General features: G+C 36.9%; 1 protein-coding gene across 6 annotated transcripts in view; it reads right to left on the bottom strand.

Annotated features, from left to right (window-relative positions):
• Window positions 1–16061, bottom strand: part of LOC110380242 (stress-activated protein kinase JNK) — a 108529-nt gene that overhangs the window by 10176 nt on the left and 82292 nt on the right. For 4 of the 6 annotated variants that reach the window (XM_064039162.1, XM_049848544.2, XM_064039164.1 and 1 more), the window contains one exon: window positions 12987–13039. The exons of the other annotated variants lie outside the window; for them this stretch is intronic. The gene's annotated coding sequence lies outside the window, so the exon portion shown is untranslated. The remainder of the gene's footprint in view (window positions 1–12986; window positions 13040–16061) is intronic. 6 annotated transcript variants of the gene reach the window in all.

Below are 16061 nucleotides of genomic sequence, written 5' to 3'. Positions count from 1 at the left end.
GCTGACTAACCCCCAGTCCGTGACTCCGAATTAATTCCAAACCAGAGACTCCATTATTGAAGTGTCAAAATTCCAAGATGATTTCACGCCGAGTGCAAACATTTGTAAGATAAGTTGAAATGGCAGACAACAGAGTTATATTGGCCATCGTGGTTCGGGCACTCACACAATGGCGCAAGATCCCGTCTGGCTGAATTTACGTTCATGATTATTGAGATCTGAACTGCTATTGGACGAGTTTAAATGAGAAATGTTGTACTAAATGTCTGACCCTCGGGTCTGAGTGAGACGAACTTGAAATAACATTTGCTAAAGAGAAAGTTACGTGTGTAACATATAGGCATATGTTGGAATTACAAATGTTACAAATTCTTTGCACGAACTCTTCATCATTTAACGACAGGGACACCTTGGTCATTGTCAAAGGGTTATAGTGCATAGCTAGTGAAGTGTTATTAACATAGATTTAAGTTTTTATTGACGATCAGATTTTGTATATAACACATACATATATGCTAGTTTTTAAGGTATTTATCTATGGACCATTGATGCCTGAATGTAAAGTTTTAAATAAATAAAAAAATTGTTAGCCAGATACATTGGTTTACCGGTAAATTATAAGTAAAATAACATAAAGTAACATGAGTAACCTGATGATTTACAAACTTGATTTAAACAGCTACCTATAACGATGTAATAGCCTTATAAATAGGGACCCTTCAGCATCCTTTCAGTTGACTAGCTCAACGTTAATCGTATCATTTACCCCACGTGTACCGTATATGTATACTTAACTAGGTATAATATAGTGTGTATCTAACACTGAATACACATTAGCGATTTGGCGGCACTTAGCCGATTTGCTATACTCGATCATGTGGACATATCGGCAGGGTAGCGGCCACAAATTGGCGGCTTAAACAATTTATGTGCGCTAATTGATCGTACATTAATACTAACTTAGTTCTCGACTATCCAATGTCAAATGAGTTGATTCGCCGAAACTGTAGCGTGATTCGTTAATAATTCAATCCCCTTGATTCAAAATTATAGATCAGGTTAATTCAGTGTCAAACTTAAGTTCAGTTTCAAGTCTGCAATTATAGTAATTGCTTTTGAGGTGCTCGTTAAATTTTCAAATATTTGCATAACTATAGTTATTTCTGTCTATTGTCTTAGCTGTAGTTTCTATCAATAATTTAAAGCAAGCATTGGAATTGACTTGTTTTCAATTAAACTTGATTTAAGCAAAGCTGCAATCAATTGTGCAAATTAGAATTTCTATTAACAATTGATATTTATCAATTTGCATTGATTAATTTGACTTTACTATGGCTGCATCCTAAATGTGATATTAGCATTTAAATTGCATTTGCGAATTTACAATAACATTAAAATATCCCTAATGCTATGAGAACTTGAAATTGGTGCAAATAAAAATCATATTTATTTCGAACTCGCGTAATTTATAATTTAAAAGCTAATTTACAGCGGAGGGTGCAAAGCCGACCCGGACCACAGATGTTATATAAATGTCAAGTGGGAACCGACGTGGGCGTAATCATGTTTCCTTATGAAATTATTTGCACATTTTCGTATACAATTTGACATGGTTTCGGGAACAAAATTTGGCCTTGTATTATTTACCAACTGATTATACATATACAATACCTTTTGAATCTTTTTCGTCTGACAACTTAGCAAACATATACACCTATACATGATTTTTTTCATGATCCAAATAAACAAGCCATTCATAGTGACTTACGAAACTAAAAATAGCATCAACCGAGAGACAGTTTGGTGGCAACATGGAAGTAAAATGGCACTAGTTGGTAGTTGACGTGGGGCCGACTCGACTCGCTCCAATTACACAGCACTCGCATCGCACTCGCTCGCACTCGACACGGTTGCGGCCACTCCAGTCGAGAGGCGAGTAGCGAGCCTTGTGGCCTCACAAACGCTTACTTTGGGCTATAGTGAAACGGTGAAACTTCGATGCAGATATGGCAAAATAGTGGTAAACTGAACTTAAGTTACTACTTTTATGAAAACAGACCTTTACAACGTCATATGGCTTATCACGGGCTTTTAGTACCTTGTGTGCGAGCTGTTAGTAGGAAGCCAATTACCATTTCAATAACCATGCAATTTCTTTTATATCGTCCATAATGAGGGCGCACCATGGGCGCACACAACAACAAAGCTACAGACAATTTCTAAGGAAAATCGAACGAAGCTTCACAAAAGGTTTTGTAGGCCACATAGACAAACGCAACAAATCTTTTTGTTACAAAAATCAATACCATAAATGATTAATGGCCTAACCTCGTTCTCTTTGCTTCGGAAAATATGAAAGCGGCCGAAACCAACGACATGATTTTCCATTAATATTTCCAGTGTTATTTATTATCTTTACAGCTTCAGAGTTCTGCTTTTATTTGATTAAATAAATAAACTCATTTTATCGTTGTCCAAAACTGGACACATTCTGAAATTGAATAAGAGTTGACCAGTGTTGGGTACGTGAGCTGTCTAGTAAGTATAATAAATAGCTACAGTTTCAAGGCGCAAAAATGTTGGGTGTATTCTCTGAATAAATAATTACTTTCGCCGACAGGTCCCGGCGGATCGAGTGGAACATAGCTCGTTCGTTCGCCGCCATTACTGTGAACGAAGTGAACGGGCCCGGGGGAGTGAATGAAATCACGCCGATATAACTGCTTAGTGATTGGTAGGCCAGGAGCTGTTAGTGGCAGCACTCGTAATGGGCCGCCATTGATGGATTTATTGCTTTCTTTCTTTTTATTCAAATGTGAATACTAGATGAGATCGAGCGTTTCCAATTCTCGAAATGGAAATAAGACGAGATGGTAAGACACGCGTTTCAGGCTGCAAACCATTGCTTTTAAGTGAAATTAGCCTTTTATGCCTTCATGCTGGGGATTGTAACTAAAAATAATCTCGAAGTAGGAACGTGCTTCCGGGCACAAAATAATCAGAAGTTAATACAATTAATAATACCAATCAAGAGAGTCAACCAAATATAAGGACAAACGATTCCAACTCAATAGAAAAGGGATGACAGTGACACCCTATGCGATTGTTACCAACCAAACGGGTGTACTACGCCCAATCGAATGACAAATAATCGAATGCCAATTGATCGACCACTATAAATCGAAATTCTAAATACTCGAACATTCATAATATCGAATGGTTATTAAATCGAACATTCAATACATCGCGCAGTCAATACATCGAGTGTTCAAAATATCGAATGTTCGTTTGATCGAGCGTTAAATGCATCGCATATTCATCCTATCGAAAAATCTATATTTTTTATGTTTACAAGAAAAACTCAAAATTTACTAATAAATCACATTTTAATCTTTAATTCTTATCTTTTAAAGGTACATTTTAAAATGTTGTGTGAATTGAAAAGGCAAACGCGGGATTGGGAAGACCTACTTTACAAAAAAAGAGGCCAAAGGGATGATATTGCGATTGAAAAAATGTTAAATAATAAAATCTACATTAAAATTTATAAATTATCCATAAATTTTGAGTTTTTCTTGTATTCATAAAAAATATAGATTTTTTGATAGGATGAATATGCGATGCATTTAACGCTCGATCAAACGAACATTCGATATTTTGAACACTCGATGTATTGACTGCGCGATATATTGAATGTTCGATTTAATAACCATTCGATATTATGAATGTTCGAGTATTTAGAATTTCGATTTATAGTGGTCGATCAATTGGCATTCGATTATTTGTCATTCGATTGGGCGTAGTACACCCCAACCAAACTAGGGTTGTCGCATCAATAATGTTATTTTTCACTTAGAAAACTACCCATGGTACCCGTGTAAAAGTTTGCCTCATCAATCTACAGAACTGTCATAATTTCATATATTTGATTATAATGCCGTTATCTAAAGAACGCACTTCGCTCATATACCTTACCCATGAACAACAACCTAATGGAATTACAAAGGTCCGTCAGAAGAGGCAAGTAAGTTCATATCACCGTAAACAAAAACACAGTCACAGAAAATCCCACCGATATTTGCAGAACTAACCGCTTAAATCCTAACATATAGTCACAAAGCTTAACCGACAGAAAGAAAGGTGCTACAGCCTGGCAACTCGCCAGCACCCGAGCCCCGGCTCCGCTTACACGATAAATGTACGTATTTACATTTAAGGCGGGATCATTTGCTAAATGCTGCGGCTTTAAATAAAACGTAAAGTTACCAACAATAGCGGAATGTGTTAACTTTGTTTATGGCGTGAAATAATTTGTTTGTATTCATATTGTTGAAAGGTTCATTTCTTATTTTGTTAGGACCTTTATGAAATGCAAAACAAAAATGAGCTTATTAAGATCCCAGTCCGGAAAGATACTAAAAATCCTTCTGTTTTCGAATGTCATCTGATTGTAATACACAAATCGTTCACTATAATGGTCGTCAGGTCAGCAGAAGCAAAAGTTTGTTCAACAAATGGCCACTGCGGGACTATTACTTATGCACTAGCACACTTTGAGGCCCTAATTCGTAATTTCTAAGCTATAACCTACCGTCCTAGTTCCACGGGAGCGTCCAGGGAAATGAATGCAAAATGCACGTGAACCGGGACATACAAAACTGTACTACAGGGGACTCTCGACTCTGCTGGGTTAATTTTAGAGTCTAAATTCTGTCAGAGTTCGGCTTAAAAGTTGGTGAAGTTTTTGTCGAAAATTATTGGGGTGTACGCAGCGAACGATTTGGAGTTGTTCATTGAACTGGTGAAAAACTGGCTGCAAGTTACGGCATGTAAGATTTATTTTTGTTAAATGTTCATTACAATTTATAGGGATGTAACTTGCAAGACTAATCAGGCGCAGACGAAAAGGACGTTCTATTTTGATCTGATTGGTAAAAAGAAAATAACATACAAAACCCATTACGTAATCTCAAAAGCTAGTTCGACCGTAACCACCTATTTTATTTCCAGCGTCCGGCTTCGCAGACACATTTCAATCGTCAGAGCCGTATCAATAGACTAAAAGCAAACAAACCCTAGATTCTAAATATACCTCACCAAACTCCCATTCCGCCAAAATGTTTGCAAAAAAAAACCTTTTTTCATCAAGGCTGTCAGTGTTCGATGTCACTCGAACGAATAAGGGTTCTAAGCATATTGTGGGTGACAGGGCTCTGGCCTTCCTACAAATACCTGGCTATTTATTACCCAGCACGTGGATAACATCGGACATGACCGAACATGGTCATTTGTCGTTAGGCTATGACTTACGATTATTTAGCTTCTGTTGTTTTTTTTAGTTGCTAGGAGACTGCGTCGCGGTGTGGTGTTTGCGAAAGATTGTGATAATGCGTAATTTTATGATATATTTCTGCTTTATATAATTCAATAAACCTATTGCTACATAATAAAATATGTAGGTATCAACAGGAACTGTTTACGACAAAGTATAAAAATTCAAGCTTCCTAACTCTGAATAGACATAAAGTATTTCGTTGAAGATATAGTACCAATTAATACAAACTGAAGCAAGCTCAGCGCTGAAATTGTCTGTCTGCAGTAGCGAGCTAAGCGAGAACTAGACGAATTCATAACTGTGTAACACATTCTCACTTACGACATTGGCTACTATAATAATTTTGTTAAGTAACTGAATAAACTGCCGAGAAGGAAAAAACCGGCCAAAAAATGTAAAATGCAAGTTATGGATCTTCTTCTTCTTTGTCGTTATCACTCTTGACAGAGTGGTCGTGGTCATCACTTCAGGTGTTGGTGGCAAGCTTTACAACCCGCCGCCACTCCTCTCTGATGGCCGCCTTCCTCGTGCATTCGTAGAGTGACGATGAGCCATTTACTGCCGCTTTTATGTTTGTTTTTAAGTTATGGATATAGGCACTTTATTTAATTTTTGACACCATCTTCTCTTGCTGAATTGGAAAAGCGGCAGTTGTTAAAGACTTTAGAGACACAACCCCACTTTGTTTTATAAAGGAAACAAATGCAATAAACATAGTTTGTTAAAAGCATCGGGGATTAAGTGATCCTGTTTGTAATCAGTGCCTAGGCTCAGGTGTAGGCCTACAATCCGCGATAACTAATGCTAATCCCGCAGTCACAGGCTCTAGGGAACAGCTTAATGTATTTAGTTAAATGCTTATTCATGTTAACTGTAACGAGGCTCACTTTAAATTAATTGAAATTAATCCTGCGCGAAAATGTGAAAGTGATACTTTTGTTACATGAATGACGCTATGAGAAGAAGCCAGCGTCCTGTAGTGGAACAATAAAACAAAGCTGGTGATGTGTTAAGAGCGTGTACGTCAACCGCGCGCCATTTGGCCTAAAATGGTACTTTTCAAACCACTGTTTCTCAGTAACTACTTTTCCTATAACTATGTTATTTTTTAATAACGCAAGGTAATTTCACTGTCCATATAGTTAATTGAACATAAATTTCAATTTGTGTAGTTTATATACTTAAAACCCCTATAACGTAACAGATCATCCTCATCCTCCGAGCCTTTTTCCCAAACTACGTTGGGGTCGGCTTCCAGTCTAACCGGATGTAGCCGAGTACCAGTGCTTTACAAGGAGCGACTGCCCTATCTGACCTCCTCAACCCAGTTACCCGGGCAACCCAATACCCCTTGGTTAGACTGGTGTCAGACTTACTGGCTTCTGACTACCCGTAACGACTGCCAAGGATGTTCAATGACAGCCGGGACCTACAGTTTAACGTGCCATCCGAAACACAGTCATTGGCGTCTATGATATACTTAGAAAGTACATACAAACTTAGAAAAGTTGCATTGGTACTTGCCTGACCTGGAATCGAACCCGCGCCCTCAAACTCGAGAGGTTGGTTCTTTGCCCACTAGGCCACCACGACTATAACGTAACAGATGTTTTATAAAATTCCCGTTCAGCGTCTATTTCGAAGCTTAAATTCATGTGAAAACAGTGGCAAATCTAATCATATTTATTTTTTTACTCATAGACGAAATCCCCATGCCTATAGTTAGTTGAAAACATTTTTTGATTTAGGTCTCTATCTTTCAGAAAAAAATATTTTAACAATGTGAAAAATTGTGATTTTCAAATGCTTTTTTTACCTATCTATCTTACTTAATTTAATTTAACAATTATTTACTATAGTAATATAACTCTTTCTTTAAAACATAAACTTTATATTATAATTTAATCTCTCGTTTTTATTTTTTTATAAATTATTTAAAAACTACTATAAAACGCTGCACGCGAGTCAACTCAAACCAGACCGCCGCAAGGCTTCACAGAGAGAGGACGTGTCGCTCCGTCACATCGCGTAGGGTGAATAACCTCTGCCGTGGATACCGAGAATAGAGTACATTTCAAGCGCGACCAACAAATCTTGATACATTACTATTTTATTTAAAGCTCAATTTTGAAGCATATTTTTTTATCGATTGAGTTGAAATTTTGTTTGAATGTTCAGTTTTAATGACAATGTATGATTCTATATCCAATATGGCGGTATACCCAAGATGGAGAAAAAAATGTTTTTATTTATTTATTTATTAAAGGGTTTACCAACAGCTTCTGTGTAAATAAATCTAAGAGTACAATTTCAATTATTACTGGGACTTACACAGTCGCCAATTACAGGTTAACCAACATACGCTAAATAACGATAGAATTTAAACTATAAAATTATACAAAACAAAACACTTCTTATTAAAATTAAAGTAAAACTAAAATTAAACTTGTTAACTAAGGGATATTATAAATTGCATATCAAATAAATAATCGCCTATCAATTAATACTCATCATTTATATTCTTTTTTACATCAAATAACTTAGTTCACTACAAATAAACTAAATGTTTAACAACACTCAAACTGCAGATAATTCGAAATTATACATCAATATGACATTGCTTTTTTTATTATAATGCAATACACTTAAATTTATTCTTGTACAAAAATACTACATACATAGCATTAATACTGACTGCACAGCAAATTTTCCATATTTCATAGCAAAATAACTATCCCAGTCGCATATTAACCAGTAAGTACAACAAAACCTATTCATCATATTTGTCTTAATTTTCAAGAAGCCATGCTCGACAAATTAAATGATTATTATAACAAAAAAATCCTGTCACATTGCATTATTTCTAAAAACAGAACAAATTAACTGAAAAAGGTTCGCGGCTTCGCGCGCTTTTTCGTCACTGGAGTGCAGAGTGGCGCGAGTGAGTAAGATAGAGTTCAATTAAAAAATATTGTATTAAAAATTGAAGCTAGTAACGAAAACAAATCGCTGCAAAACCGACTCCACGTAGTCTTGTCTGCCCTACCCCTAGAGTGCAATTCAAAACCGCGTAGGCGCGGAGGGGCGAGGCGGCCTGCGAGCTGAGGAGCAGGTAATTTTAACGCTCGCCAACGCGGTTGAGGCTGGCCGGCTCGGCCGGCCAGTAAGCCGAAGCTGCGGTGGTGAGCGTGAAAATCATCTGCGACGATAAGCTCGCATTTGACCGCCGGAGCCACGAAGCGCCGGAGCCGTGACAGAAGTGATGCTTGCTGCATGTTGCATGCTTACTTCCATGTTGCATGCCTGGTTACATGCTGCATGCCTGCTTTCATGCTTCAGGCTTGTTTGCATGCTTCTTACAGGAAAATAAAAATTCCAAAACTATGCCAAAAGATGATTCTGACTATAAACATTCTGAAATATGATATTATAGTAGTAGCCTTTTAATGACTACTTATATGAAATGTATGCCAAAAGGAAATACTGACAATGACTGACAATGCACCAGCCCTATTTTTTAAGAACTATAGTATGTATATGCAAGCATATCATCGGACTTGCGATCCGACTCAAGTACGTGGCGCCAGCTGCAGAAGCTAAAAATGTTGCCTATTATTATTAGGGCAAAAAAGGAAACGTGTACGCCCCGCGAAAGCAAGACGCGCTTTAATAATTCAATAAATTACAATTTTGTATTTAATTTTATATTTTTTTGCTGGTCTCATTATGCCGTAATTAATAAATAATAAGATGACTGAGACAAATAAAATGCTGTTTCATTCTGAAAAACTGCTGTAAATAATATAAAAATAGAAGCTATATTTAAAAGAAAAAGAGTTAACATGTATAATGTGCATTAAGATTATTAGCTGTGCATTGATGAAAAAGCTTTTGCTTTAGGAAAAATCGCTGTACGCTGCGAAAATAAATTGTAGTGTGTTTAGTGATATTTTGAGTTGAATATTTTGCTGTGCAATCAGTAATTTTGATGGGAATTCGGAATCTTATTGCATAGAAAAAGGATATTTTTTGATTTGCGTTTAAATACTACCCGTTAACTAATAACTAAACTAAACATCATGAGATCAAAACTTAGGGTAACTAAAAATATAATTTAAGATAGAGTAATAGAATAACATAACATAACATAACAACATAACATTTTACGTATCATTTTGTCGATGTTGCAATTTTTGGGATTCCAGTAATTGGGTCTTAAGGGTATTAATCGAGATATTGTAAATGTCAAGATCAGGAGCTGATTTAATCACTGAGTTCGTCTCTCTGCTGAGTCTGACCAGTGGCGAGTTTACTCCTATATTGGTTCTAGTTGCTGGAGTATGATACAGGTTGGTTATGGGATGTCTAGGGATATTATATGGTACTTTTAGTCCCACACTTCCCACAAGTTTCATGCAGTCTAATTTATTATTTAACAACTTGAAGTATAAGTTATAATAACGCTCAGATCGCGTACCTCAGTAACGGAGTTCAATACCGCACCTTTGATATTATACGATACCAAATCAGATTGTTTCTTTCTGGAAAATCGTATGTGGCTACATTTTTGGACATTCAGCTGCATGTGGTTTAACCTGCACCAGTCCTCTATTCTGTCTAAATCCTTCTGAATCAAGAAAGTATCCTCATGTGATGAAATAGTTTTATATATCTTAAGATCATCTGCAAACATTAAGTACTTACAGTGGAGGATTTGATGTGTGATATCATTAATGAACAGTGAGAACAGAACTGGTGCAAGATGAGAGCCCTGAGGAACTCCTGAGTCTGCATAGTGTGGGTAAGACTCATAACCATTGACGACTAAAATTTGCGTTCTACGAGCCAAATAGGATGAAAACCAGTTTAGCAGTGAACCATGTATGCCATTATACTCTAGTTTCAATAAAAGCAAAGAATGATCAACTTTATCAAATGCACTGCTGAAATCAGTGTACACAGCATCTACTTCCAACCTTTTGTCAAGAGCTAATGTCACATCCGATACGAACTCTACGAGATGTTTTTAATGCATTCCTACGATATGGGTATCAAATGAAAGGGCTTGCTATGAATAACTCGAAAAAAAAATGTGTCGCGAGTCTAAATCCAATATGGCGGACTCCTTAGGCTAGAAATCACTTATTGCAGATGTCTGTTACCAATCGAGCAATTTTTTTTTTTCATTTTGGATGTACCCAAATTTTGACTTTTGATCTCGAATAACTTTTGAAGCATATAGGATAGATAACTTAAAACTTTATTTGCAATGGTAAACCCAAGCTCTTCACCAATATTTGGCTTTCCGGCAATTGTTGTTATTTGACCACAATTTTTCGGTCTGGATGGACTGGACCATTCATATAAACAATCAATTTTTCAAATCGGTCCAGGCGTCTTTGAGAAATCGAGAACAATCAAATTGAGAACAATCACAAAACAATCTAATTGAAACCTCCTCCTTTCTTTTTTTGAAATCGGTTAAAATACAGAAACTCTTAACATTGTCATTAATCATCAGTCGACTATTTAGTACTGTTGAAAATTGTATGTAATATACAGAAAGTCCTCAAAACCAAGGTTTTCATATGTGCCCGATTTTTTTGCAAAAGAGTGTAAGTATTAACGACTTATTTTTATGCTTTTATATTTTAGACATCCATAGACTTACACTATTTTCCCGCTATTAACTATTTACTAAATAATATATTTTTTGTTCTACCAATTTCACTCGAAAGGATCAAAATGGTTTGTGTGACTATACGTGAAGTATGATAGGCACGCACACAGCCGCGACGCTAGTCTGCGCGGTTTTTTGCGTTGAATTACCTAAAGTTGACATCGCGCGCCGAGCGTACACGCTCTTAATATCAGCATTGCCAAATGTTCTACTATAAAATATGCGTTTTTAAAAAATGCCAAATGTTCCACTATTTTCAACACCGTTGCGTTTCGTTATGGACAAGCTCTATCCCAATTCGAAAACAGAGATAAAAACATAGTCCCCATTACTTGATAAACGCTGACTCGAACACGCAATCTGTGTCTGACACACGAAGATGACAAGCAAAGATCTGATGTAGGAACTAATATAAAACCAATGACCCCAGAAATTAGTAGTCACATAGATCTAACACTTCAGTCTAGCTAGATATTCCTACACTATGTAGGATATAAAGCAGTAAAACAGCGCCGACTGAATACTAATTAAAATCTGGTAATAACGAGCTCGGCTTGATTAACTTAGTCAGGATTAAGGCTTTACACTTATTAGCTCGCGTAATACCAAGTGCTTTTGAAATGGGTGCCTGTTCTTTGGCCATTTTGCAGTTTGAAGTAGTAACTAAGTTTTAATATTGTTAGGTTTTGAAAAGGTTCCGACTGGTTTGCGCTTATTTCTTTAGACAGTTTTTCGTTGCGGGATTTACAACTCACACTTTGATCAGAAAATATTATATCTTTGAATGATCACGAAATTGCCATAGCACTGATATATCTAGGATCGTAATGTCATAAATTAAATATTTTTGGAGCATTTGTGCGTAAATGAACAAAGTGAATGAATATATACGGATATGCTCTACTTCGTTTTCTTTTCTAATACAGAACGGTTTTGTTTAAGGGAAATAATATCACCTGCGTTTAGAATCATATACATACACCACTGTGACTTGATTACCACTTCAAGTAAGTTACGCCCTTAACTCCACAAGTGATTCACTATAAATTTAACTAAAGCGGAGTTACAAACTGTGCACGTGACATATGGTCAACTCAGTTCTAACAGTTAACCGAGTTAACGCTGACACATTGCTCCTACGTTTCAGATTACCGCGTGACAGAGCACCTGCTCTCAGACAAATGTAGCAAAATCTAACCTAGTTTCTAAATGCATATTCAAGTTATTCTCTAAGTAGGCGTCAGATAAATACAACAGTCTCCTTCATTAATTAATCCCCTAATGACGTCATAAGACCGACAAATCGCCTCTTCCTACCGAGAAAGCGTGTCCTAAAATATCTCTAGCTAAAATGTAGGCCTCGCCAAAACTGGGTAGAAAAATGTCCGGCGTCGTTTCGAAGCAAAGGCTCGATTTATCAGCGCTTGCCTCAATAATTTATATCCCCTCCTTTTTCAGGGTACCGTTCAAAATGTAATCTGACTTACTTGGTATTATCGATGATTATCGAGCCCGCCTGGGAGCGACGCTCGGACTCCTTTTGACATATTTTTATTTATGAGTCGAGATTTTGAAATGATATCCCTTGGAGCTTCATATATTGTTGCTTCGTATAGATGTGACATCCGCATGAACACGGATACGTTTTATTGATAAGAATATTAGATTTTACAGAGCGTAGGGACGCGTTTTTGATGTTTTATTCGCGACAATCCATTTATTTAGCGTTCTGGTCTTTTTATTGATGTAATTTTCCATCGACATGTTACCTGTTTACATACATATATTCTGGTATTTTTTTAGGATACTAGCTTTTACAAACATACGTCCTGTGGGACTACTTCACGCATTCGGACAAAAAATATCTTTTCAATTTTAGAAATAAAATCGTAATTTCTAAGATTATCATATTTAACAACCTAACTCTTAAGCTTTACAATATATGCCTAGATTACGCAACAACAGACTTACCATAAACTCCGCGTGCTCATGTTGTGTCAGACTGTCTGTAACGATCACACCCTCTGCAACAAACATACTGTATGTTACTACCAGCCGACGCCAGTAAATAAGCATTATGTGCGTACATAACAGTACAATCATCATTTACGTAAATGAACATTGCTTTTTGGGATAGTTACGTAAATTATTTGGGGTTTTATTGCTGTAGGTGAAGTTAAAGCAATGTTGCAGGTTTAAATAAGATATATTCTCGTGGAAATATTTGTAAGTAAAAGACAAAGAAACTTGAATTCAATGAATTTGACATTCATTAAACAGCTAAGATTAATGTTAAAATAAATGTTAAATAGAATAAATGTTATACTATGAAATTAGACAAGATAAGTCATGCCTATCTTCTCAACAAAATAATGGCTTTATCTTATTACAAATATTTTAAATTCCCTCTATATTCAGCAGAACAACTATTAAACTAGTCAGTGGTTATCATATTCATTATGACATACAAAAGTTAAGGACGTGGCACATTACAGCAGCACGGCAACAGCACGGCTCCACACCAGCATTTAAGTTGTCATTCAATTTAGAGCATTAAATCGTGTATATTATAATATATTTCGTAATGTCAATATGAAAAAGCCAACGGCGAGCAGTCAGCGTGCTTGCCGCTTCCACACAACTCGATTCGCCGCCCGCGTGCTGCAAGCGAGCGGTCCTCATGCGTACAGCGCGCCGACGGCGTGCTAATTGCGCGCCGACTCCGAGCCGGCAGCGAAACAACGTCATTACGTCATGTTCAATCATAACATCAATCATAATCGTCTTAAAATAATATTGAGTTTGCGGTGACAGCAAGCTTACACCTCGCGGCCGGCGCGCCGTCGGCGCGCCAACGGCGATCAGACGGCGAGCGGAAGGCGCGCCGACGGCGAGCGGACAGCGCGTGGTTGGCGCGCTGTCCGCTCGCCGTAGTCTTAATTCGAGGCGACGCCGTGCTGCTGCCGTGCTGTTGCCGTGCTGCTATAATGTGCCACAAGCTTTAGTTTTCACGATATATGTTTATTAAAACATCCATATATCGTGTGCGTCACCCATAACTATACAGAACACGCATTGCCAAAGTTCCTAGCATGGAGCTAAAAATAATAAAACCCACGCCGTGTAACAGTAGGCTATATTTTATTAATACGGCCACTGAACACCGGTAGCGACTATATATTTTTATACTTTTATACTTAGTACCTATATATGCAGTGGTGTTGTACACAGATTACATTTGGTTTGTTAGTAATAGGCAGTGGACACGCACGCTAATTAAGAAACGATAATTTGTGGCTATTATAGTACTTTTTATTAAGGTTTAGCTTAAGATTAGGAGTTAGACGTTTCATTGAAGTTAAATAAGAGCGGAGGTTAAAATTGTTGGTCTTTTTAGCCGGATGAAAGATAGGTATGTTGTTTTTTTTTTTCAATAATATGTACCATTTTTCTCTTATTTCCCTTACTAACTTTTGTCGTTTCACCCACGTCCGCGGCAACTACTGAATGTATCACAGAGTTTTTTTTTCATACTGTACGTATCAAACACAGTATTTTACAGTTTAGTGGTTCTTGAGATGAGCGCGTTCGAAAACCCCTTTATAATACAGAAACATAAATATTATAACTTCCCCAAGACAAACAGAAAGGTTATTTTTAGATGAAAAATATACCATTTTATAACTAAAGTTAGGAAGCTGGCCATTTATAATTCTGCGTTAATAGCGCCATCTGTCGGAATAATTTATTTGATCGTCTTTAGCAACGACGGGATTACGAAGACATGGCTTCAATGTATTAAATTAGAATTCTTCGCTCGATGTCCTGACCTGAATAGGCATTGAAAAGGTCTTAAGTACGGATGGCGATATAGTAATTAATCATCTAATTAATATGAAGCTTTTCCTTAAACTTTTACTTATAGAAATCAGTCGTGTTGTCAAGTTGAATTTGAGTATGTACTTTTACTGACGTCATAAAATAAATGAACTCCCCTTTTAGCATCATAAAGCACCTAAACGGTACAACAATATGAAAACATTTCGTATTAAATGAATAGTGCTCTCCTATTAAATTCGCATTAAGCATCCCTGACTGAGAGAACTCTCAATACCCGTGCTACCTCTTGACCTATTAAATATAATACCCTCCAGATAGTTGTTATTGCTTCCTTTGTGCGAATAATTTGAAAATACTTGTCTGTCTTTGTTCGAGTATAAAGGCTTTTTGTTGTTATCATCATTTGCCTAGTCATTTCTCAACTATGTTGAGTTCGAATTCCAGTCTTTTACAAGGAGCGACTGTCTATCTGACTAGGACTGCTTATCAGAATTACTGGCTTCTGTCTACCCGTAACGATTGCCAAAGACGTTCAAACGACAGCCAGGACTTTCAGTTTATCGTGCCCTCCAAAATACGGTAAAACTCGTTATATCACCCATCCACGAATTGACCGCGCCAAGCATTGCTTAACTTTATGATCAATCAGTCTGCACGGCTCTAACTTAGCCACGAGCTCTTTATGAAGGTTATTTATTATCATCATCTTCCGAGCCTTTTCCCACCTATGTTCGGGTCGGCTTCCAGTCTAACCGGATGCAGCTGAGATCATAAAGGCTATATATATGTACTCTTATATTGCAAGGATAGTAAGGCTGTATCCTCCTATCTTACGCGTCAAAGCATCGGTGACCTAAATCTCGAAGCGTGAATGCAATTGCATAGTCGTAGCGTCGTAGCACCGTAGGCCTACGCCGTAGCGCGTAGCTCGAGGCGTAGGGAAATAGCTACGGCGCTACGCTTTTGTTTATTTGAATAGCTGATGAAGGATAACAGACTGTTTGAGATAGTAAGTAATAATGGTGTTTTTAGGTATAGTGTAATAAGTACCTACAGAGTCATTGTATTGTTACTTATTAGAATATACATTCGAGGGAATATTGATAATTTTAACATGTTTTTTGTATTCATCATATTTAAGGAAAGAATCAAATATCGCCTCATGAATATCAATCTCTTTATCATTGTTTTGAACAAACACAAAAA

Source organism: Helicoverpa armigera, chromosome 18, assembly GCF_030705265.1.
Source record: "Helicoverpa armigera isolate CAAS_96S chromosome 18, ASM3070526v1, whole genome shotgun sequence".
Taxonomy (NCBI): Eukaryota; Metazoa; Arthropoda; class Insecta; order Lepidoptera; family Noctuidae; genus Helicoverpa; species Helicoverpa armigera.
The sequence above is the reverse complement of the archived record's forward strand: the minus strand, read 5'-3'. Positions and strand labels throughout refer to the sequence as shown.